A 26,522-nucleotide genomic window follows, 5' to 3' on the forward strand; every position below is an offset into this window, starting at 1 on the left:
TGGAAATAACATTTTATTTAACGCCATTTTACCCCGTTCCTCAGCCTGAAAGACCCCCAGAGCATCTTATGTCAGATCAATAAAAACAAGACAGTCTGGACAGATCTCCTGAAAGGCATAACACAAAATGGTGGAGGAGGGAAGAGGAAAACAAACAACTTCAGTCACAAATTCTTAGAGATTGGTTAGTGTCAGAGCAGCACAGTGGAAACACAGGGAGATAGTTGTCTGTTACCCAGAGTAGACTTGTTGAAACTAATAACCATGACTATGTTAGGCCCATTAGTTTCAATAGATTTATTCTGAGTACAACACAGCTCCATCTCCAGCTTCAAATTTCCATTCAGCCACAAAGCTCAATGGATGACCTTGGGCCAGTCACTATTTCTCAGACCCACCAACCTCACAGGGTTGATGTGAGGATAAAATGGAGGTGCTAGGAGGGAAGATGGAACATAAATGTAGTAAGTAAATGAAAGTTAGATAACAGCTCCTAATAAGGCCAGCTGGGAAGGAAAGAATTCAGAGACGAGGAGGAGCCAAATGGAGGTGGTCTCTCAACAGAGCAGACGCAGTAATCCAGCACCCATCTCTCCTTCTGTTCAGCCTGAGGGAACTGCTTTTCCTTGAAAGGAGACTATGCTTAAGACTATGCTGGAACATCTGGTACTGCACGGAACAGGATGTTCTTGCTGTGGAAAAACCCACCCAATCAGATTATCTCCGGACAGTGGGGTTTTTTGTGATCCACTATCTCTTCTGACAATTGGCTGAAAAGTAGCACAACTCTTTGCAGCCACCATCTAAATACACATTTGCACGGTGTTACTGAAGAGTTAGACTCTAAAAACAGCTTCTTCTCCTCTGTTTTCCTCACCAGCTTTTCCAGCTATGACTATTTGCCTCCACGTAATGATGCGTTTTGGAGTATAAACATATGGGACAAGTGTTGCCTACACGGATTTTGGAAATAAGACTTTATGTTCTTAATATAAGTGCAGGCTTTGTTTTGTATTATTTTGAAGTTTGTTTCATTGTTTGCTGTTGATCTTGAAAAGTTGCATAGTGATTTAGGGCTTCTAAAACACTCGACAAAAATTGTATAGAAAAACTATGTAGCCCATGTATGCATTGTACCTTGGATGCACATTCGGAGCACATTATTCCCCTCTAAGAATTCTGGGTACTGTACCTTCTGGGAACCCCTCACAAAGCTACAATTCCCAGTACCCAGAATTCTTTGAGGGGAAGAATGTGCTTTAAAGTGGGCACAGCCTTCAATGAGTGCTGAATTAAGAGTGGTATGGGCAGTTCCCCCCCCCCCCACAGAGCACCAAGCCAAAGGGACAATTGAGAAAACCCATTTGGGGGTGCCGAATTTTGGGCTTGCTCAGGGCGCCATATATGCAAAGATTACCAAGGTCTGCTTCTGCATTAGATGTTAGGAACAGAGGCAGCTGTCTTAGGCTACTGCAGACGGTTTATCCATTTAGCTCAGTGTTGTCTAGGGACACAGGTGGCGCTGTGGGTTAAACCACAGAGCCTAGGACTTGCTGATCAGAAGGTCGGCGGTTCGAATCCCTGCGATGGGGTGAACTCCCATTGCTTGGTCCCTGCTCCTGCCAACCTAGCAGTTCAAAAGCACGCCAAAGTACAAGTAGATAAATAGGTAGCACTCTGGTGGGAAGGTAAACGGCATTTCCGTGCACTGCTCTGGTTAACCAGAAGTGGCTCCGTCATGCTGGCCACATGACCCGGAAGCTGTACGCCGGCTCCCTCGGCCAGTAAAGCGAGATGAGTGCCGCAACCCCAGAGTCGGCCATGACTGGACCTAATGGTCAGGGGTCCCTTTACCTTTATCTTTACCTGTCTAATGTCTACTCTGACTGACAGCAGCTCCTTTGGGTCACGGTCAGGGATAATTTGCACCACTCGCTATCTGTCCGTTTTAAATGGAAGTGGCTCAGGGACTGAAGCTGCAAAACCCATGGTCTTTCGAAGGGGGGGGGCTCCTTCTTAACCCCAGTGAGTGGATTAATGAACTGGGCTTGAAATGAACTTTCTCTGGTGTTATGTGAGGGCAGAAAATCAAATCTCTCCGTTTCTTTCCTTCGCAGCCATATTGCTGCAGACTGGAGTTAGCATGACAAAAGTTAATGGCTGAAAGAAACACCCCAATTTATAAGGCAGTAAAAAAAAGAGCTGTGCATTAAGATGCTGCAATTCACTCCTTTGAACTTTCAGGAAATGTCTTTGGTTTTAATACCACACCTTCAATTATATACACTCAGAGAGAGGGATTTTTTTCATAGCAATACCCTGCCAGTTTTTTACTTTTTAACAGAAAAAGTGAGCTGCATCAAAGACACTGTTCATATACTTAGTGTGGAACGTGGAGAATCGTATCTGAGTATATATTAGGGTATAGACATTTTGTGAAAGTTAGCAATTATTGTACAGGCTGGCAAGGCTGTTACGGCAACAGCTCACCTCTTCAGAAGGATATGGTAGAATGTAATGCTAATGTCCAATGCTAAGATGAAGTTCTACCAGACTTGAGTGTTGAGCACAATTGTCTCCAGCTTCACTCCTTCTTCCTAATAGTAGTGATATCATCATTTATTCAGTCAGAATTGGCTGCATGATGATGTCTCTGAAGCTAATTCAGGATGAGAGCAAGGCTCCTCTTTGCCCTCAGTGCTTGCTCTTGGTGACATCATCTGATTGGCTACATGGCGTCACTGTAAACTGGAGGAAGAGTGGAAATGAGACTAATAATACCTGGCTGAAAAGTAATGTGAGAGGATTGAGAAAGGGAGACTTGAGGGGTTTGGGCAAACACACCTACTCGGTTCCTTTTTTATGTCAAAGGTGTTTGCTAGAGAACATTCAGCTTAACCTGGTTAATCCCTTTGGTGGCCATGGCATCAAAACAGCTCAGAAGGGACTGACCAGATTGACCAAGGATGGCGAACCTATAGCTCTCCATATGTTTTTGGACTCCTTTCCCGGTCAGCGATCAGGGATGATGGAAGTTGTAGCAACATCTGGAGGGTGAAAGGTTGAGTGGTATAAGAGAACTCGCATAGAAGAATTAGGAGAATGAATGAGCAGAGTTTGGATGTATTATTAAAATATTCCCTGACAGGGGCTCCAGATGATTTACAGATAAAATAAAAACAGCTGAAAGCATAGAGAGAGAAAAGCAATCATTTAAAAAACAATTAAACATTAATAGAATTAAATCTTTCTCTCTCTCTATATATATATATATATGTGTGATATTTTTAAAAAAATACAATCACAACAAAAACAGCACAGAACTAACTGTGCCAAGGTACAATACACATGTGTTATGAGAGGCATCATCTTAGCACTAGTATCTTGGAACAAGCTATTTCCCTGCCTGAGGTAAAAGACAATACAGTGTACCTCGGGTTACATATGCTTCAGGCTACATACACTTCAAGTTACAGACTCCGCTAACCCAGAAATAGTACCTCGGGTTAAGAACTTTGCTTCAGGATGAGAACAGAAATTGTGCTCCGGCAGCGCGGCGGCAGCAGTTGGCCCCATTAGCTAAAGTGGTGCTTCAGGTTAAGAACAGTTTCAGGTTAAGAATGGACCTCCGGAACGAATTAAGTACTTAACCCCAGGTTCCACTGTATATCACCCCACCACCCTCATCCCAATTCTTTGTAGAACAGCTAACTAGACCGGCAATTGAATCATACTTCAAAATTGGCTGCCTCTTGTACCTATGGCAGTGTGGTGCACAATGCTCTAGCCTCCAGCACCTCTCTACCACACCCTGCTCAACAGTTTCTGCCACCTGAAGCAGCTGTCTCTCTGTGTGTGTCTAATGGTAAGACCAAACCTGTATATTAGATCAAATGAAGAATGCCTCTCTTAAAACAGAGCTTTTCATCTGCAGTTGTATATAGAGAAATAGAGAGATCTGCCGCCTAGTTAATTGGTGACACCATTTTAGACAAATGAGTTTTTTAATCTAATTGATAAATCAATTAAATGTTGCAGTACTTGTAGCTACCCATAGGGATTAAATAGAGAACAATTGTACACATCAAATCTGAGGAAGCTAACGTGGTTGTAGCCAGAACAGCGTTAACATAATACAGGACTGTGCCTGTATTAGGCAAGAAGGCCCACAAAAGGAAATGGATGCTTTTCCCCCTGTTCTTTTTCATCCATAACACAGTTCATTCACACACCCGCATACAATTGGCTATCGCGCGTCCCTTAACAAAGACCGTAGCCAACTCACACTTGCAGTGGGCGGTTGAGTCATGCCATCCATGAAATCCTCATTTTTCAGTTATGGAAATTTATCCCGATGCAAAAGGTAGCTCATTGTCTACGCTCTGTTTTAATATGAGGAAATGCAGGATGTGGGGGTGGATGTGACTCTTATAAGACTCCAGCCATGAAGATTAAGCTAGTGAGGGTATAAACAGAGCAGAAAGCTTGCAGTAAATATTAGTCTACACCAGGACCCTCTAGAGATGGATGATTTGAGCGATTAAGGGGCACTGCCTTGTCTGGATTCTAAGGAACATTCTAAGAGTTGTTACGAAACAACTAGTTATCTCTCACTTGGACCTCTGCAACGCAGTCTATGTGGGGCTACCTTTGAAGGTGACCCGGAAACTGCAACTAATCCAGAATGCAGCAGCTGGACTGGTGACTGGGAGCGGCCACCGAGACCACATAACACCGATCTTGAAAGACCTACATTGGCTCCCAGTACATTTCCGAGCACAATTCAAAGTGTTGGTGTTGACCTTTAAAGCCCTAAACCAATTTGGCCCAGTATACCTGAAGGAGCATCTCCACCCCCATCGTTCAGCCTGGACACTGAGGTCCAGCTCCGAGGGCCTTCTGGCGGTTCCCTCACTGCAAGATGTGAGGTTACAGGGAAACAGGGACCCTGTGAAACGCCCTCCCATCAGATGTCAAGGAAATAAACAACTATCTGACTTTTAGAAGACATCTGAAGGAAGCCCTGTTTGGGGAAGTTTTTAATGTTTGATGTTTTATTGTATTTTTAATATTTTGTAGGAGCTGCCCAGAGTGGCTGGGGAAACCCAGCCTGATGGGCGGGGTATAAATAAGTTGATGTTGTTTTATTTTGGTGCTTCATGGGCACCATTTATATGTGTGCTGGTCCAGGGGGGAGGTTACCGTGGGGTGAGGTCCAGGACCTGAGTTGAGGGTCAGCAGACAGTCCTCCTCGGCGAAGCAGGGTCCACAGCGAGAAGCCGGGCAAGGACAGGAACTCTGGGGGAAACAGGACTGGATGCTGGCCGAAACAGCTCATCAACGACGTTGCTCCTGCAACCTGGGACCGGGCTGACCGGCCTTTATCTTCTCTGAGGCCAGGAGCGGTCTCGGCCCCCAGGAGACCTGCCTCTCCTGGCCTTAAGACGAGCACTCCTCCTGGGAGAAACCAGTTCCCTTCGCCTCTCTGCCCTGAGCCTCTGCAGTTCAGGAGAGGCTGAAGGGTTACTGGACCCAGGGGGAGACTCACCTGTAGGCACTGAATCCTCAACCACCTCTGGAGCCAGAGTGGATTCACCTGGTTCCTGCTCCTGAGGATCCGGCACAGGTGCAGGCGCTTCAGAATCAAGGCCCTGCCCCAGTTCAGCCGGCCCTGGAGGCGGGGACTCCTGTGCAGGCTGGGATTCCTCCGGTTCAGCCTCTGAATCGGATTCCCAGGCCATCACAATATGCCCCAAATAGTGTGCTGCCTAGCCCCCCAATAACACATGCTTCTTTGTGATGAGGCTACCTTATTACTTCTGAAATCATCTCCCTTTGCGGAATCTATTTCATTACAATGTCTGCAAAAGTGTGCCTCCCTCCTTCTCTTTATTTTATTCCAACAGCAATAATGTGCTCCACACAAGCATTGCTGCTTGTTTCTTTATTGTTTGTTTTGTTGGTATGCTGTTGCTTTTGAAAACTTAATAAACATATTTTTAAAACAAGATGCTCAAAAATGGCACCCATCTACTCCCCCCCCCCACCTGTGTCCACTTTTATCCGTTTTTATCATCTCAGGATTCTGCTCCCTCATTCCGCTTGATGTGTCGACCAGACAAACTAAATCCACTGACTTCAAGACAGTATGAAAGCTGTTTGTGTGGTGTGTGTCTAGTGTCATTTGCACATTCAAATTGTCACTTGATGGTGCCGCCATCCTGAGGTGACCTTCCATGCAAAGACCTCACCTGTTTAAACAAAGAACATGTATATTCATGTGCTATAGATGTGCCGTGTGCCATTCATCTGGGAGTGGCAGTAAAAGCTACAGAAATTAAAGCTGTCTTCACAATGCTTTTTTTTAAAAAAAATAATAATAACCACCGTTTTCAATTCATCACATTTTGGATAGAAACATGAAGCATGCAGAAAGATTTACTCTTCTGTTATCTTATCTTATCATGACCATAACAGACATGTACACTCCACCACTGTCTTCCACTCATGTCAAGGAATCAAAAAGCCTTTTTCTGAGGAAACATTTACCTCATAAGATATAACGCAAGTAGGTCCAATACTATCACCTATGAAGAATGCAAATACTATTATTTGTTGACAGAGAAGTTAGCAACCAGTTTGCAGCTCCCAAGAGGTTGGAGGGAGTAGAGAAGGGAGGGAAGATAGCTAGATTCCTTGTTCCTTAGCTGGATTTCCAAATATGTACTTGATGATCCTTTGAACAAGATGGTCTCCTGACGGAATACAAGGTGGTCAAGTGGGTTAATGATCTATGGGCAATATGCCTACTCCCAAATTCAATACTGCTGCGCTAAATGTTTGCTTTATTTCTATCCCAAGATCAACTGCTGAAGAGTTGAGCAAAAAGGGTTGCTTTAAAGTTTCTGCAGATACTATAGCAGGAGAACTTAAAGACCAGAATTAGATTGCAGCAAAATCTTTGTCAATTACTAGTGTACCCTGTCACAAAATGTTGCAGTACATCTTCACCCGGGCTCCTAACAGGAATATTCTGATTCAGGGTGCCAATGAGCCAGCCCACTCACAGGTCTTTATAATATCAGTGGAAACAGTTGGTCCTGGAGAGTATTTTTTTTTTTTATAATAATTTTTATTCGTTTTTCAAACAGATAACAAAAGTACCACAAAACAACATAATTTCCAACTGATCGTTTCATACCCTTCTTTCTTTTGACTTCCCCATACCTCCCCATCCCTGCATTCTTGTTTAGTGATTCTTTAGCAACCCTTAGGTCCATTATCTTAATTCCCTTTCATAAAAGTTCCTTTAGTTTTTTTTTTGATTACTGCTGCAATTTCTTTACCTCTTACCCCCTGACATCTTAACATTCGTCAATTTTACAATTGTTCTTGAGATATATTTTAAATTTCTTCCAGTCCTCTTCCACTGTCTCTTTCCCCTGGTCACGGATTCTGCCCGTCATCTCGGCCAGTCCCATAAAGTCAATCACCTTTGTTTGCCATTCTTCCAGAGTAGGTAGTTCTTGCGTCTTCCAATACTTTGCCAGTAGAATTCTTGCTGCTGTGGTGGCATACATAAAGAAAATCCTATCATTCTTTAACACCAATTGGCCAACCATGCCCAAGAGAAAAGCCTCTGGTTTCTTAGGAAAAGTCCACCTAAGGACCTTCTTAATTTCATTATAGATCATTTCCCAGAAAGCTTTAATCTTTGGGCAGGTCCACCAAAGGTGGTAAAAAGTGCCTTCAGTCTCATTACATTTCCAACACTTATTGTTAGGCAAATGATAAATTTTTGCAAGCTTGACTGGGGTCATGTACCACCGATAGATCATTTTCATAATATTTTCTTTTAAAGCATTACATGCAGTAAATTTAATACCGGTGGTCCATAACTGTTCCCAGTCAGCAAACATAATATCATGACCGATATCTTGTGCCCATTTAATCATAGCTGATTTCACCGTTTCATCCTGTGTATTCCATTTCAACAGCAAGTTATACATTTTTGATAAATTCTTAGTATTGGGTTCCAACAGTTCTGTTTCTAATTTTGACTTCTCTTTCTGAAATCCTATTTTTCTGTCCTGTTTAAATGTCTCATTTATCTGATGATAATGCAACCAATCTCGAACCTTAGGCTTTAGTTTCTCATAACTCTGAAGTTTCACCCTTTCACCATCATATTCTAAAATTTCATGATATTTTGGCCATTTAGAGTCCATATTAAGCTTTTTTACTTCCCTAGCTTCCATTGGTGACACCCACCTAGGGGTTTTACTTTCCAGCAGATCTTTATATCTAATCCAAACGTTATACAATGCTTTCCTCACAATATGGTTTTTAAAACTTTTGTACACCTTTACCTTGTCATACCATAAATATGCATGCCAACCAAAACTATTATCGTACCCTTCCAGGTCCAAAATGTCAGTGTTCTCAAGAAGTAGCCAGTGTTTCAACCAGCAGAAAGCTGCCGATTCATAGTAAAGTCTTAAGTCCGGCAGGGCAAACCCCCCTCTATCCTTTGCATCAGTTAAAATCTTAAATTTAATTCTGGGCTTTTTGCCCTGCCAGACAAATTTTGATATGTCTTTCTGCCACTTCTTGAAACAATCCATCTTGTCCAAAATCTGCAACGTCTGAAATAAAAACAGCATTCTAGGCAATACATTCATCTTAATAGTAGCAATTCGGCCTAACAAGGAAAGTTTCAACCTTGACCATATTTCCAGATCTTTCTTAACCTCTGCCCAAGTTTTTTCATAATTATCCTTAAATAAATTCACATTCTTGGATGTTAAGTTTAACCCCAGGTATTTTACCCTTTTTGTTATTTCCAGGCCTGTTTCATTCTGAAAACTCTTTCTTTCTTCCATTGTTAAGTTTTTTTCCAACACTTTCGTTTTTTGTTTGTTCAATTTAAAACCTGCTACTCGACCAAATATTTCAATTAATTCTAATACTCTTTTAGTACTAGTGTCTGGCTGTTGCAAAGTCAATACTAGGTCATCTGCAAATGCTCTTAACTTGTAATGTCTAACTCCGACCTGAACTCCTTTAACCAACTGGTCCTTTCTAATCATGTTTAACAAAACCTCCAGGACTGATATAAAAAGCAAAGGGGATATTGGGCATCCCTGCCGTGTACCTTTTTCTATGGGTATTTCTTCTGTAACCACATTGTTTACAATTAGCTTGGCCTTTTGTTGAGAATATATTGCACCTATACCGTTTTCAAAACCTTGGCCTACCCCCATCCCTTGGAGATTTTTTTTCATAAAAGTCCAGCAGATATTGTCAAAGGCTTTCTCCGCGTCTACAAAAATCAGGACTGCTTTCCTGTTAATGTCAACATCTAGCAATTCTAAAATGTCTATAATGTTCCTCACATTGTCTGACATATATCTCCCTGGGAGAAAGCCTGTTTGGTCCTTATGAATCTCCTCTATCAACACTCTTTTCAATCTTTTTGCCAAAATGTCTGCAAAAATTTTGTAATCCACATTGGAGAGTATTAACTGCTTTCAATTTTAATCTGAAGGTTGTCATTTGTTCAGTTCTAATTTTAATTTTAATTTATTTGAATTAATTTTGGGATGCATTTTAATCAATTGAGTGCTTGTTTTTATGCATTTTGTATTATTTATATGATGTTAGCTGCTCTGAGCCCGGCTCCGGCCAGGGAGGGCGGGGTACAAATAAAAATATTATTAATTATTATTATTATTAGCTGTTAAGGGCTCAAAGCAAGTCCATTCAATCTTATTCCTCCCCTCTTGATTTTGCATTTTTCTTCTCTGACATTATTCTGAGGTCCACTGAGCATGTTCAGAGTAAGGATGGCATGATGTCCTATGATATGCTACAATTTTGCACTGAGATTTTACCTTGACTTTTAATGCCCTAGGGACCAATAGTACTTTGTCTTTGTCTTTTATCTGAGGCCCAGCCTAGAGCCTTTGCTTTGTTAATGGCTCATCTCCCTCTCTTTTATTCTCTTAATGGCTCCTTACCCAGGCGATTTCCTTACGAGGAAGCTAACCTGGCTTATATTTTAACACTTGCTGAATCCAGGGGTTAAAAGGTCTGGCCCCCACAAACTCACAACACAGGGGAGTCTGGTACCCACAAGCTCATAACAATACACTTTCCAGATAGATGAGATTGCCCGTGGCTCAACATTGAGAATGCACTCGATAGGAAACCTCTGTCTGCCTCTGGGTGCATTGATAGTCCATATAATTACAGGACTGAAGAACTGGAATTCCTGACCTGAAGATTCCCCAATAATCCCTCGAAGATTAGGTCATATTGCAGGCTGGGGCCAGGTTATACAACAGGCCACAAATCAAGAGCAGGTGGGATTGAAGAGTACTATGCTAGAGGTGTTTGTAAGACTAGTCATTGCTTAACACAAAACATGCTGTGGAAGCTCAAGCAACCCAGCCACATAAGAAAGCCTTCATAAGAAAGGGATGGGATGGGCACGACACTCACTAGCCAATCTGTTCTGGGGAGAAATTTCTTGCCATCAACACACACAAACAAAAAACCATGGGGAATCACTTTGATTCTGAACATGAAAGCAAGAGGTGTTCCCCTCCTCTTCATTTCAGGGAAAATATAGTATTAGCATTTTTAATTACTACTATCCAATATCCCACTTGAGTTACCTCAAAGGAGGAGGATTCCCCCCGCCTTCCCTTCGCCAATCTATTTGTCAGTCAGACATAAGATGAAAAGTCTCCATGCAGTATACTTCATAAGTGTTAACTCACTCTGTTTCAAAGTGAGTGAGTTCCTTTACTCCAGTGGCTCTAGGGGGAATGTTCTAGAATTTCACTTCTCTGGCGGTGAGAAATGTTCTGATCGCTACCCTAGACTTACTAAATGGGAGCTCCGGCTCATTTATTCTGATACTCATGCTCCCTTTTAACTCTTAAAAGAAAATCCCTTTCCTCGTTGCTCACTTAACTTTTCCATATTTAGTTCAAGAGCTAAATGTTCAAGTTTACAAAGCAGTTTCTAACTTTCCAGGTTCTTTAATGTGCAAGAAAAGTTCCACTGAGAAAGAACAAACTCCAAAATCCATAGCTGGTTTTGAAAAATGGTTGCTCCCAATTTTTGAAAACATGAAGCCTGGCTGTGACTCAGGACAGGCAAGCAGGACTGTCTTCAAAGTGTCTAAGCAGAATGCTTCAAAATCTATAGATGGGAGATAAATTATATTTGCAACCTGCCTAATTCACACTTCCCAGCTGTTCTGCAAAATGTGTACTTCTCTGAGTTCTGTGATGCAATTTTCAAACCATAACACAAGTACACAAAGTTTGTTAGAGGAAGGTGTACATAAGAATGCATATATTAGTGAAATTAACATTAAAAAAAGGAATTGTGTTGAAGATAGTTGGTTGCAAAAATATATCTGTTAGGCAAAATTCATACAAAAATATGGAGAAACACTGAAAGGAAAACACTGGTGGATTTTCATTAGAACTTTTAAAAAAGAAATTCACAAACTTATGCAGAGGGGAGGCAAACTGAAATTAAAGTTGGAGGAAACCAAGAAACCAATATGGACAGATTCATCCACCCTGCTAGAACGCCCTGTGAGTTTTTCAAATACTCCTTAGATGTATCTCTTGAACTGAATACTACTTCATGAGTCCAGGATATCCAATTGCCAGGATTGCCAAAGCATCAGGGAGAGAATTGAAATGCACTGGGCCAGTTGGTAGTGGAAAATTGCACTCTTTCAAAACAGCAACAACAACAACCATCGCTACCACCATTGGCCACCTTATCTTAAATTCAGCTAAGACGCCACCACCCCTGACCAGACAGTGATGTTTGCCTCTGCAAAATCTTGAGGGGGGCTTTTGCTTTCCTGCACACAAACACTCCGGATGTGAAAAGGTCTGTGTGCCAAAAGGTTTAGCACAGCTTCGGTTGGTTGGACTGTTGGCGTGGCGTGCTGGCCCAAAAGCTTAGCTCTGGGCCAAAGGAGGGAGGGATCCACTAAAGTGGCATTGGATAGTAGAGTTAACTCTGGAAACAAAGCATAAAGTGGCATTGGATAGTAGAGTTAACTCTGGAAACAAAGCAAACACCTTTGTAAGATAAGTTCCCCCCCCCCCTTATTCAGACAATCTTCACATGTAAGCTAAACATGCAACAGGAAGTTGGGTTCCCTGCCAAGCGCCATGCCATCTTTAGTCTGTGTGGAGCCTCCGAGACTTTGAGAGCCAAGGACTGCAGTGGGGAGTTGCCTCTCTTTGTGAAGGTTATGCCTCTCAGAGTAGGAGCTCCCCATTGACAGGAGGCAGCCAACTGGAAGGGTAACAAACAGGGGTTTGTGAGATTTGATATAGGACCCCGAAGCCGTCTCTTGCTACTGGGACCAGCTGCCCCTATGCCTTACTAGCAATTCCAAAGGATGAAAGATCATCAGCGCAGCCTCAAAACATGTCAGGGGACAACTGCGCAGATGTATACTGTACATCTGCTTTCCCCACCCAGTAAAGCCACGAACAGCCTCTCCCTTAAGCCTTCTCCTCTACAGCTCTCTTTTCCTTTGAAAGTTCAGAGCAGCTTACATACGGTTTCTTATTCACGCACTGGTCAGGCCTGTACTCTTGTAGCTTCAACATCGCAACAGGTTCTCCTGGACCATTCACTAGTGTCCATTTGAGTGCACTTTAGCTCACAGGAGATAGTCTGAAAAGCAAACCACTCTCATATCACGTACTGAGTTTTTTAAAAAGCTGCAGCACCAGGAAAGAAAAAGCACATTGTTGCCAAAGATGTCTCATCTTGCACCATTATTATATCAGCCTCTTTATGTTGCATGTACATGCATAGGCCTACAAACTTTGTTGTTTTAGCTGTCATCCTTTAAAAAACTATATCTTCTAGTATTTTTTCCCCTTTATGTTAGAGGCTCATGATTCATTCTTACTTGGCTACAGCACACTCTTCCACCCACATAGAAAAACATGCCAAACCTCTGAGGTTTTGCAATATTCTTTTGTAGCATTGCTTTTATCAGGCAATCAAGTCAATATTAATGTAATTTTTTTCCCCTAAAGCAAAAGCAGCCTTTGCTGCCAAATGCACACGGCTCACTGGGTGATAAAATAAAGTATCAACAGATAGTTTCCCCCCAAAAAAATTCAGCTAAAGATATTCCCAAAGATTTGCGGCTTGCATTTGTTTGTGCTAATACGTGCTGTGCTGAATGAAGACATTCATAAGGATCTGATCCTAAGGATCCAATCTTAAAATATGCTTATTAGCATGAAAATTCCACCACATGTCAAGAGGATGACTCATAAACAAGCTCGATTGTAGACCAAACCTTGTGCATTTTCTTTGTGAAGATAATCCTAAAACCATAAGGGAGGATTTTGTTATGGAATGAAGGGGATATAAATTAGAGTGAGCTGAAACTACTTGCCTTGTTTTAAGTTTGTTTTCGTGAGTGTCAAAAGTGCCTTCTGGTTTTGGTAGTTTTTTGGCACTTGTTGCAGACACATTCACGTTGTTGAAATGTAGTTTTGCTACGCCATTTTCTTCCTCCTCCTTCCCTGCCCTTACAGTCCTCAGCTTCATCATGGGCAGTTGAGCCACCTGGATGAACGATAACTCCCAGATACCCTGATTTCTCTTGAAAGAAAGAAAGAAAGAAAGGAAGAAAGAAAGGAAGGAAGGAAGGAAGGAAGGAAGGAAGGAAGGAAGGAAGGACAAGTTTCTAGCATTTGTAGAAGCTTGGATATGGGGCCAAATCTGTAAGCACTTACTGTATTTTTCGCTCTATAAGACGCACCAGACCATAAGCTGCACCTAGTTTTTGGAGGAGGAAAACAAGGAAAAAAATATTCTGATTCCCAGAAGCCAGAACAGCAAGAAGGATCGCTGCACAGTGATCCCTCTTGCTGTTCTGGCTTCTGGGATAGCTGTGCAGCCTGCATTCGCTCCATAAGACGCACACACATCTCCCCTTACTTTTTAGGAGGGGGAAAAGTGCATCTTATAGAGCGAAAAATACATTAATTCACATTTGTTTTGAAAGCAACTCACCTTCTTCCACCTTTAGCCAATCAATGAAGTCAAACCAGTGACATTTAGGAAAGAAGATCTAGCCAATGAGACACAGCAAAAGCAAGAGTGAAACACACATGATCTTGACTCTTCTGGATTATCAGCCTTTTCTGCTGGTCGTTCCCTGGTGTGGAATTGACTGCATGACCTAAAATCCAGGATTTTAATGTGATGGGGGAGTATTGTATCAACTCAAAAACAAAAAAAAGTAGCAGCAAAGTTACAGGAGCACACAATCTTTCTAAGCCAGGACTTGTTTTACCCCAAAATGCAAATTTATTCCAAGTTTTAAAGATTGCACTGGCATTAACAGAGCAATTATTATTGTATCCATATGGTAGCAGGCAAGACTGTGGCTGGGAGAGTGTGGGTTACACCGACCCTGCAAAGTAGTCCAGTGTTGTTATTCCTATCTTGATGAAGGGAGTGGGGAGGTAGCATGTGACAACCTCGAAGTGTAATTCGGGTTTGTTAACCTGATATTTTGGATTGGGGAAGGGGAAGGGGCAGTGGTGAAGCTTTGTTGCAGCAACACTGAAATTAATTAAGAGCTGAGCTGGCAGTGTAGGGAGCCAGGGGAAAAATGGGGCGCTTCAGTAGTGGTTGGAAAGACATTGTCTGAATGCAAAGTCAACACATAGATGGGCAGCAGGTGTAGCACAAACCGAGGTGTAGATCTGGAATACAGGTTTCACAGAGCAGGGGTAGCTTCCAAATGACACGTTCCATCAGCGCACAGGGGAATTTTCCCCTGTCTCTTCTTCCAGATTGCTCCATAGGGTTGGGGGAACCACTCTGATAGATTTAGGGACTGTATGTGGGAAGAATTAGGGTGGACATTCCATTGACAAGCGTAGATTCTTGCAGTGAGGGGGTGTTAGTTCCTGTTCCTGTTCTCTGTTGCTAGTCACGTTTGTTTGTTTGTTTGTTTGTTTGTTTGTTTGTTTGTTTGTTTGTGATATTCCCTCTTCCCTGATGGAAAAATTCATGAACCTCACTTGCCCATACTGTCTTTGATCCTACTGTCTATCACCTCACAGATGATTTTGCAGATGACTTTGTGATGGTAAGTCATGCATTAATGTACTGAAAATGCATGTAAGCAAACACATATGAATTTCCACTGTCCAATGAACTAAAAGGCAGTGGTGTAGGTAAACGAGAACAAGGACAGAAAATTCCTTTTAAAGAAACCAAGCAGATTACTATTAAACAGGACAGTGAACTGGATTTCCAAAGTTGTGGTCCTCGGTGTTGACTAAGTTACTTATGTTCTCAAAGTTATTCACGATGCAGCACATGTACTTAAGGATAAAAATAAAAACGAGAAATAAGATAAAATTTGGTTGGGAAATCAATTCAGTATTTCACAAAAATCTTTAAATAATATTGTCTTCTGCTGTTGGCCTACTTGGGTTCAAATGCTGAGAAGTGGTCAGGAAGTTTAATTTCAGGAGGAAAGTCTGGACACCAACTTCTACATTTCATTGTCCAAGAAAATGATTATGAGCTGTTTCTAAACCTGGGAAATGCCATGTTTACATTTCAGCATGTGAACTTGCTTTATCATGCTCCCAAAGCAATTGACCGAATAACTGCAAATTATTAGTGGAATGTTTTAGTGAAGATTTCCCATGCGTCGTCCCAGGTTCCCTATGTTGCAAACCACATACGATCATTCCAAAGAAGCTGTTATAGCTTAGTTTTGCACAGAAAGTGACAAGCAAAACAGTTATGCACATCTAAGTCCTAGGTGTGCATAAAGTCCTTGCTTCAAAATGCAAAGGATAATTTAGACTGGTGTGAATAAACATTGCTATAAGAGATATAAATCAACTCTTAGTGTTTAACATTTCCCCGCAAGTCTCAGGATTTGCATTACGGCCATCTTAATAATAGTAATAATAGTTTCCATAATAAATACCTGCTGGTGGTTCTGTCCTTGAATATCGAGGGCTTTAATCTGCCACTAACGTAGAGCTAGTTAAGGGCATGCTGGTGTCCCTAATTTACAATTAAGGAATAAATATGATCACACCCTCTAATAGCAAACTCAGCATGTGAGTGTTGACATGACTGGAGCCCCAGTGGAGCCTAGAGGAAGAAGAGGAGGATATCAGCATGCTCAAGAGAACCGCAAGGTTTACAGAAGAAGAAAAAATATTTGCAGCAAGGGAGGGGAGGAAGAGACCAAGTTGATTTAAAAAACCCAAGAACACCAAACCCAAAACAGTCCCATGAGGACTGAACATAAGGACTGAATATACACTGACCGGGTATTGGGGGGGGGGGGGACCAGAAAAACAGCAGGAATTGGGAAACGGGATGGAATATCTTAGAAGCAGCCAGTGTTGACAGGCTGGAACACTACACAAATGCAACATTTTACTGGCCCCAGTTAATACTGAATAATAAATAACTGCAATGACAAACCTAGACAGCATCTTAAAAAGCAGAGACATCACCTTGCCAACAAAGGTCCGTATAGTTAAAGCCATGGTTTTCCCAGTAGTGATGTATGGAAGTGAGAGTTGAACCATAAAGAAGGTTGATCGCTGAAGAATTGATGCTTTTGAATTATGGTGCTGGAGGAGACTCTTGAGAGTCCCATGGACTGCAAGAAGATCCAACCTCTCCATTCTGAAGGAAATCAGCCCTGAATGCTCACTGGAAGGACAGATCCTGAAGCTGAGGCTCCAATACTTTGGCCACCTCATGAGAAGAGAAGACTCCCTGGAAAAGACCCTGATGTTGGAATGATTGAGGGCACAAGGAGAAGGGGACAACAGAGGACGAGATGGCTGGACAGTGTTCTCAAAATTACCAGCATGAGTCTGACCAAACTGCGGGAGGCCGTGGAAGACAGGAGTGCCTGGCGTGCTCTGGTCCATGGGGTCACGAAGAGTCGGACATGGCTAAACGACTAAACAACAACAACAATAAATAACTGGGAATGTGCTGTTTTTAAGGATACCCAAAATCTGCTGCCTGAGATGGTCCACTTCGCACCTTTAGGCAATACCATTCCTGCATGAAAAAATTTCCTTGCCTTGCCTCAATCACCTGTCCTGATCTGGTAACTTCTTTTGGCTCCCAGGGCCTTTATTCTTTCCTTATATGTTAATGTTCATGTAGCCTGGGCCCTTGCTTGCTCCACCCTAGCACTGATTACCAATTTCTCCACCTTTGACACAATGTTTCCTTCTTTAACGTCCTGGAGGTATAGCCGAAAGTATTGACTACACAGAGTATTCTTAGCACGCATATATAAACCATTCCCTCTTACTTATCACCTGCCTCAGCACCTGCCTTGATTGTCATGTTCTGTAGGAAGTAAGGTAACTATGCCTTAAACAGAATCTTCTTTCTATGTGATGTTTCCTCATAGTACCTGTATGCAATGAGCACAAAAGGATTCCTCATGTATTAGCATGAGGTCAATTAGTAATGGTGATGGATGAAATAGCAACCACTGAGATTTGTCCAGATGACACAATTTTTCTCTCTGAAAGCAGCTCAATTGCAGGAGTTTAGATGGGGAAGTCCTGCAAGAACTGACTTGCACTGGTCTCTCTTATGAGAAATATTTCCAGTTCTCAGGCTTATGTCACTGATTAGTATCTTTTCGCAAGTAAACACTGTTGTTTTGTACTTTTCCAGATACCTAGAATTCTGGAGTAGTCCCAATTTCCAAACACAATACTGAATGGGACTGTACCTCTATAGGCAGGAAAGGTAAAAGTAAAGCTTATTATAAAAGAAATTGCAACCCCCAGAAACCCTGCATTGAGGGTGCAAGATAAATTTTGCTCTATGTCTGCAACAAAGGACAATCTTTGCTTCTTTGCTGGTCCTTGATTGATTTTGTCTTCCTAGTTCAGTCTCAAAAAACATATAAATATATACATACACACAGAGAGAGGGTATGAAATACAAAAACCCATGTAAACAACAGTCCCAAAGAGTCAGTGATTAAAAAGCATATAAACCAGCATGATAACTAATGATGAAAGGAAGGACAACATTTCTACTTTTCCTGCGTATATTCATCAATGTCCACTGACAGTAGAAGACTCCATCATGGACAAGGATCTACAGCCTGGAAGGAGTTATTGCCAGCCAATTTTAGGAACCGGTGGGGGCAACACTGACCTCCTTTAAATTCTTCAGGGTTGGCATGGGGAATAACAGCAGGGCATAGCTGACCTGTCATGGTAAGCACGAGGTTGCCCAGTGGATGCGAGGAAGCAACAATGACAGCAAATGGTCTAATTTTGAGTTATGCCATTCCCCCACCCCATACAGCAGCCATGTTGCATTGTGACACATACCTACTGGCAGCCATTTTGTAACTGGCACAGGCTCAAAATCTGAAATGTTCCCACTAGTCCAAAATGGTTGGCAACCCCTGTCTAAGATGATAGGAACCATTATAATTCCATGTAGGGACTATCGGGACTCGGTAGCTCCAAAGCATGTATGAACTGGCCCTTAGCAGAACATTTAAACTCAGTGATGCAATCATCATTTGGTTCGGTAAGTTAGAAAGGACTGTGAGAAGCTTAGCTTACTGAAAAAGAAAAACCTCATTGCCGGGTTATATTTGAATTCTTATAAAGAGCAAAGTGCACACTGGAGAGAACAAAGGAAGCTTGCACTGGCTGTGACGCAGGAAATTCTTATTTAATTGTGGTCATAATGACTCATCACCACTCACTTTGCAAGACGAGAGCCAAGCCCACATTGGTGGGGAAAGGGCCACTCTCAGCCATAGCTCCAAGTCCTTTGCTTTCAGGATAGAAGGCAGGTAGTAGTAAAAACAAATTCAAAGAATTTTTGTCTCCAAATGTTGTGGTGGTGAGGGGCAGGGGCCTAGGAAGGCAAGTCATAAATCAATATAGGTAAGAAAACATTAAAAACAGGTAGTCGAATATGCTAAAGTTTCTTGATTTAGTCTTAGCCATATTTCTTTTTACCATTTATTAGAATTATGCACAGGTCTAACACATGCTAGTAAAATGGTGCTGTGTTGCATGCTCCTATTCAGCCATGTTGTTTTCCAGGATACACCTTAGCATTCCTGCTTCACAATTCCTGGGTTTCCCCACTCTAAAAAATCAGTCAGCAAGCATTTGTAGCCTAGTCCTCATTGAACTGCTTATTTTACTGAAAAGTTGGGTGGTAGTGGTACTAACATCTTGGGGTTCCGTTGAGTCCTTCAACACCGCCCTCCTGTAAATGAGTTTGGCACTGTTTTGTACTTGGAGAATGACTTATTAGCAGATATGAATGTGGCAGCTAGACTGGTGACCGGGAGTGGCCGCCGAGACCATATAACACTGATCCTTAAAGATCTTCATTGGCTCCCAGTACGTTTCTGAGTACAATTCAAAGGCTGGTGCTGACCTTTAAAGCCCTAAACAGCCTTAATCCTGTATACCTGAAGGAGCATCTCCACCCCCTATCATCTAGCGCTGAGGGCCTTCTGGAGGTTCCCTCGCTGCAAGAAGTGAGGTTACAGGGAACCAGGCAGAGGGACTTCTTGGTAGTGGCACCTGCCCTGTGGAACGCCCTCCCATCAGATGTCAAGGAAATAAACAACTATTTTACTTTTAAAAGACAACTGAAGGCGTCCCGGTTTAGGGAAGTTTTTAATGTTTGATTTTGTATTGTTTTTAATATTCGGTTGGAAGCTGCCCAGAGTGGCTGGGGAAACCCAGCCAGATGGACAGGGTATAAATAATAAATAATAATAATTATTATTAATAGCTTCATAAAGCTTCATAAAGAGGACATTTTATATCAGCCCTTGCTCTCACCTTCATCTGTTACCATGGCCACCAAGTAAGGAGAGCTGGGAGCTTGACACTGCCAAGTCTGCCTGGGAAAGGAAATGCGCACACCTTCAGGATGAAAACATCCAAGTGCTACCACCTTGCCCTGGTCATGTTGGTAGCACACCTTCATGGGCATCCAGCTGCAGAACCTTTAAAGAATAGATCTGGATCTGCAGCAGTGATATCAAAAGACTGGGAAAGAGGAGATATTTAATATACCTTATTTTTCCATGTATAAGACGACCTTTGTTTCTGAATTTTTTGGTGATAAATTGGGGGTCATCTTATACACGGGTTAATATGCTAAGTAAGCAAGGACTGGTGCTGCGGCCGTAGCAGGGAAATGTCAATGGATTTGAATTTGATATCCCGCCTTTCACTCCCTTTAAGGAGTCTCAAAGCGGCTAACATTCTCCTTTCCCTTCCTCCGCCACAACAAACACTCTGTGAGGTGAGTGGGGCTGAGAGACTTCAAAGAAGTGTGACTGGCCCAAGGTCACCCAGCAGCTGCATGTGGAGGAGCGGAGACGCAAACCCGGTTCCCCAGATTACGAGACTACCGCTCTTAACCACTACACCACACTGGCTGCTTGCTCACTCTTCCCGGCTTAGGAAGAGTATTTGGTGAGTGCCAGTATGCGGCGTATTATGGCACCAGTTCTGTCAGCCAGAGGAGGGGATTGCCGAAAAGCTGTTCAACATCTCAGCAAACTTACAAAAGAAGCTCAACAACTGCTGAGGGCTCCCCAAAATAGGGGTCATCTTATACATGGAGTCGTGTTATACATGGAAAAATACGGTAACTAACCTTCCTTTTCCTTTATCTGACATCCCTGCGTTTTTTAAACGTTATGTTTACCATGACTCTATTTTCTCTTTCATCAGGTGCCTTGGAGGTGAAAAGGTGACACACGGATACAGTGGTGCCTCGCAAGACGAAATTAATTCATTCCGCGAGTTTTTTCGTCTTGTGATTTTTTCGTCTTGCGAAGCACGGACTTTGGAAAAGCTTCAAAAATCACCAAAGTCTTCAAAAACCTCAAAAAAAGGCTACCACACCACGTGCTATGAGTTGCTCCTCGAAGTGAATGCACGGTTTTAAGAAAAAGGAAACAAACTTGCAAGACGTTTTCATCTTGCGAAGCAAGCCCATAGGGAAATCCGTCTTGCGAAGCAACTCAAAAAACGAAAAACTCTTTCGTTTTGCGAGTTTTTCGTCTTTCGAGGCATTCGTCTTGCGAGGTACCACTGTATTTTAATGAAATGAATATTGCATCTGTATTCCACTTTTCCCACAGCGATCGCAGAGCCGGGTACATGTGGCCTCATCCATAATACCCTCCTGACAACCCTGTGAAGTCCCTTAGGCTGAGTATCCACACTGACCTTTCCTCTGTGCTTCAAAGCTCCCTGTCCAAGCACTCTTCCCCTGCTCCGATTCAGCTTTAAAGACAATAGATAACAGAAACATAGAGTTGGAAGGGACCACGACAATCATGTAGTCCTACCCCCTGCAGTGCAGGAATCTTTCGCCCAATGGGAGGCTCAAACCCATGGCCCTGAAATTAAGATTCTCGTGCTCTAGCGACTGAGTGGGTTTTCACAGGGAAAGCTCTGGTGCAAAAAAAGGAGTGTTCAGACACGGAACATGGACCTGTGGCTGGAAAGAGCAGGGGAAAAGTTGAGTGTGGATAAGCCTTACTAGTGACTGGCCCAAGGACACACAGCGAGATTCGTGAGTAATAAAAACTGGGACCTGCCTGCTCCAAATCCAGTATTCTATTCATTAGCCACTCTGGATTTCCATTTTGCTCCAGTAAAATGAAAAATAAATAGTAAGCGCTTGACAATCCCCCACCCACCCGCATTGGTGAAAACATTGGGAGGCAGTATACCATGAAGCAGAATACTCCCTGGCATGCATATTCAAGAAATTGCCCTAGAGAGCCCAGAGGAGACCTCTGTCCCACTGCCCCTGTGGCTACAACCCTAGTTTGAAGAACACAGCAACTCATAGCTGCATATGAATTGGCATTCATCATTTGATTTACCGGAAAAACAATATTTGCATAGGTGGAAGACTCAGCGATGAAAATGAAGCAAAGAATGCAATAACAGCTTGCATAGTACACTGGATTGTGACCACTGTGACTCATTCGTGATTCCAAAAGCACATTATGGTAAGAGAAAGTCAGTTCACAGAGCTGGTTTCGAGGATGGCAAACATGTTGCCTAGCTTATCAGGACCGACTTTGTCTACCATTGTTGAATAATTGCCTGGGATGATAAGTAAAGTGATAAAAGAGAATGATATCTGATAGCTGATTGCTGATAGGAGTTCCACCCCTTTTGATAATCAAGCAAAAGCTGGATCCTAATATGTCGTTATCATATACAAACAAGTTCCAGGGTTCATTCTCTTTAGCCTGCTAACATTGCTCCCCCATCACCACACAGCCACCCCTCCATTGGATTTCCTGGGATCTGTAATGGAAGATGATCTTGAGTGAAGTGAGAGGATTTCCATTCTCTGCCAATGTATTTAAAACAAAAACAAAAACAAAATCAAGAGCTTTATCTACAGAAATCCTGAACCAGTTTACTCTGGCTACCTTTTAAGGCACCAGATGTAATGGGCTTTGGGGGGGCCTCCTCAGACTTAATGGCCTTGTGCTTCACCCCCTTTAGCTGGCTGCATGTAATACTTCACTTACTCATGGGGTGGTGTGTATTATTTCACTTCAAAATGTGATAGGTCAGCCCTGTTGCATTCTGTACTGTACCTCTCTTGCTTATTCTGCAGAGTTGGGACCACTGAGAACTGGTTCTAAAGTGGCAATGTTTTTCGCTCGCCCAGAAAAGTGATGGTGTGGTCATGTGCAAGATCACATGTGGGAGCTGGCCCTTGTGCCCACATCTGCAAGAAGAGATGGGTATTAGTCAGCGCCCCCTTTGTGAATGGAGTGTTGTCTTTTTCGGACGTTTGATTTCAGTTTTTAGAGTTTAGATATCCCTTTCCTTCATCAGTCAGACAGACTCAAGAGGAGAGGAACTTTTCTCAGGTCAGTTTTCATGGAGGGGTGTGTGTGGAACACATAACATTGGTAAGTATGGCATGCCACTCAACTGTCCCGATTCGAGTGGGACATCCCGGAATTACAGAAGCCATCCTGGTTTCTGATCAGATGTTCCTTTTTTTGGTCTCGCACTCTGGTGCAAGTCAGAAAGCTCGCGCCAGAGCACAGGACCAAAAATCCAGTGAGAAGGCAAGACCCAAATACGAGTATAGTTTTAACGAAAGGGTTTTCCGTTTTGGAGGCGCTTCGCAAAACGAATTTCCCTATGGGCTTGCTTCGCAAGACGAAAATGTCTTGCGAGTTCCTGCGGGGGTTTCCCCCCCTTTTTCTAAGCTGCTAAGCCACTTATCAGCTGATCCGCTAAGCCGCTAATAGCGCTAATCCGCTAAGCCGTCAATGGGCTTGTTTCGCAAAACGAAAAAACCGCTAGACGAAGAGAATCGCGGAACGGATTCTTTTCGTCTTGTGAGGCACCACTGTATTCTGATTTTGATCAGTAGGATGTTGGGGGGTATGGTATGGGCATGGGGGAAAATAGGTGGGGAAATGGATCTGAGTCTTACCTTTGTACAACCAGCTTCATTTCAATAGCAGGAACAACCACACTGTTGCGTGTCGAGGTCCTCAAGCCACCCCCCAATAATTAACACATCACACATCAATTTTGGTTTGGGTTTTTGGCACGATTTTGGCCACAACTTTATTTAAATACACACAAGTGAGTGGTTGCTTAAGCATTGGTTCCGACTATCTGTCCTTGCCCAGGGGACAGAACTGACTTCCGGATTCCAGTGGAAGCCAGTGAGGGAAACAGTTTTGGGAGAAAATGAAGCTGGGCCTCAGTCCCTCACTTCTCACCCTCATGCTCCTGGTGGCTTGCACGGAACAAGTCCGATGCCAGGGACAAGGACGAAAAGAATGGCAAGCCCCTGGATTCCTTTAACGGAATTCCCTTTCCGCACCACCATTGGAGGGGTAGGCACTTACCCCTCCACCAACCAATTTGAACCAATGCCTAACTGCCAACCTTACAAGTTGTGACGATTTGCTACGCAGTAGGCAAAAACCAAATGGCACCAGCCAATCAGCCAAATGGACAAAATTCCTACCAGGCCCCTGCCCCAAGGCAGACGACCCCATTACAGGCATAGCAAAGTAAAGTGAACAACCCCCCCAATACAGGGAGGGTGGGCGGGTGATCCGGTGCAAGCAGCCAAGAGGGCGCCCAAAGTTGGGTGTCCAGTATTTAAAACCTCTGACCCCTCCTTCAAAATTGGCAACAAGCAGTTCTCCCCAGCGACCCAATTAACCAATTCACTGCCTGGGTCACTCCGCAAATCCGCCCAGCAACACTGGGGTGGCTTGTATCCCCCACCGCAACACGTGCTCTCTGCTAGGGAGAACATGTTTTGTCATCGTTTTCCAAACTGAAACACATCAGAGTGTTAGAAAACCGTGCTTCGAGAATAATTAGAGCTGAGAAGCTTAGCTGAGAATCAGAGCTGAGATTCTCAGGAGTCTACCATCCTAGGACAGAGGTGGAAGAAAACTTTCCATTCCAGGATGGTTATAAATTAGAAAGTGTACAGTCCTGAAAACAGTTGCATGCCATTCTGTGATTTCTCATAAAGAAAGTAGGATCAGGATGATTGCTCTCTTATTCCTAAAATTAGTCTGCAGTCCTAAACACAGGAAGCAGGCCCACTAGATAGACTGGGACTAACTTCTGAGGAAGTACACATAGGATTGCACTATCAGAGTCATAGTACAAGACACAGCAGTAAAAAGCAAAATAAATCTCATGTCAAACAAAAATATGATCGTTTTAAAAACTGTGTCTAAACTAATTCTGCAGTTCTTACTCTGAAATAGTCCATTCCTTTCATTTTCTCCAAAGAGCAAGGCATATGGAAGGTGCATTACAAGAAGACTTTTCAAAAATAACATGGTTGAAAACCACGTTCAGGAAGCAGGGTTGAGTAGCTTGTTCATAGTTTCCCAACATACTTACATTTGGGCTGGAGGCAGAGATCCTTTTCGCTTTGAGGATGATTGGAAACACCCCAAGACGTGATATTCACTTCCGTGTCAGCTAGCCAACGTTCTTCAAATTAGCACAGACAGCACCTAACCCTTTTTAAAGCAGGTTGTGCTCAGTTGCTGGGGTTCTGTTATGTTTTTTGGCAAGCAATCATTGGATGAAGGCCAATGTAACATTTAAATAGTGGTCAGGTGGGGATTGCATGCAGGGCATAATCCTAACTTCACAATTTATCCTGACCATATAATTCAATAGCAGATCAAGGCAAGCACAATAACTGCCTTTGCATGGGATCCAGGTTTTTTCTCTCTCTCCTGGAATCACTTTCTCCTCTCTTTCGTTCTCTTTCTCTTTCTCTCTCTCTCCGTTGCGTTAGTGTTGCTGGTGCAACCCACTTTAGGTTTCAGATCAGTCACAAAGCACCTAAACTGTATATATACAAACTGATTAAATATATATTCTCCTGGGAATAGAGAGAACTTGTATTTGAGAGAATGTAAGGAGATGGTGGCGGTGTGGATTAAAGCCTCAGCGCCTAGGACTTGCCGATCGAAAGGTTGGCGGTTCGAATCCCTGCGGCGGGGTGCGCTCCCGCTGCTCGGGAATCGGTTTTCTGCTGTTTCAAAACCTGCTGTGGAAAACAACCTTCTTGTGTTAAAAGAATAAAAATGGCCAGGCTAGAAGATTGCCAAGTTAGGTGTAAACATCTTTGCATAATGATCTTAAAGGGGGGGAAATTGCTGAGAACTGGGAAAGAATTCAAGCCAATGGCATGCATACAGAATCAATGTAACCTTAGGTTTTCCAAGATAGTTATACCAGTTACACTACTCCTAACAGCCACAACCAGCTTTCCCAGGCCAAGTCAGCAACCTCAGACATGTCTTGCCACGTTGAAACTCTTTTTCATGTATAGCACTTTTGGTACAACTTGGCATAGCTTCAAACACCCACACACTGGAGGGATGAAAAGATCAAATTAGAGGGAAATTTCCACCTATTTATTCTCAAAGGGGGAGAAAAACACTCGGTTGCACAGGTAGGCACGCCCTAACCTTCTTTTTTTGTGTGTGTCCTCAGTACTCAAATACTAGAACATGTCTAAGAAACAGGAGCAACAAGAACATCTATAGATGGCAAGCTGGTATTTGAACTCGTAGAGTCATGTCTAAGGCCCAAAATGCTCTGGTCTAATTGTGGGGCCCTGGGACAGTCCTCATTCACTACTATTTCTTTGTCTGTGAACATAACCTAACAGAAAAAGTACCAGTCTCATTAACGAACTACGACTTTGAAAAGACAACAGTTAAGTTTGAGTTTACAAACATGAAAACAAATCTTTAATATTCCATAAGAGAAAATATACAGTAATACAAAGGTAGGCAAACTAAGGCCAGAGGACCGGATCCGGCCCAATCGCCTTCTAAATCCGGCCCGCGAATGGTCTGGGAATTAGTGTGT

General features: G+C 42.9%; 2 long non-coding RNA genes across 3 annotated transcripts; both read right to left on the reverse strand.

The window, feature by feature from the left end:
- On the reverse strand, positions 1-25,326 carry LOC307214387. 2 transcript variants are annotated; one of them, XR_013838020.1, is made up of 3 exons: positions 25,032-25,326; positions 2,491-3,047; positions 1-692 (listed from the first exon to the last, which is right to left on the reverse strand). It is a non-coding gene; the product is annotated as an uncharacterized lncRNA (long non-coding RNA). The 2 variants fall into 2 exon arrangements; XR_013838021.1 differs by lacking the exon at positions 1-692 and having other exon boundaries at positions 2,432-3,047.
- LOC307214418 lies at positions 12,151-14,983 on the reverse strand. Its single transcript, XR_013838061.1, has 3 exons — positions 14,086-14,983; positions 13,456-13,671; positions 12,151-12,723 (listed from the first exon to the last, which is right to left on the reverse strand). It is a non-coding gene; the product is annotated as an uncharacterized lncRNA (long non-coding RNA).
- Positions 25,327-26,522: the final 1,196 nt, after the last annotated feature.

Source organism: Podarcis cretensis, assembly GCF_951804945.1.
Source record: "Podarcis cretensis genome assembly, chromosome: 4".
Lineage (NCBI taxonomy): Eukaryota > Metazoa > Chordata > Lepidosauria > Squamata > Lacertidae > Podarcis > Podarcis cretensis.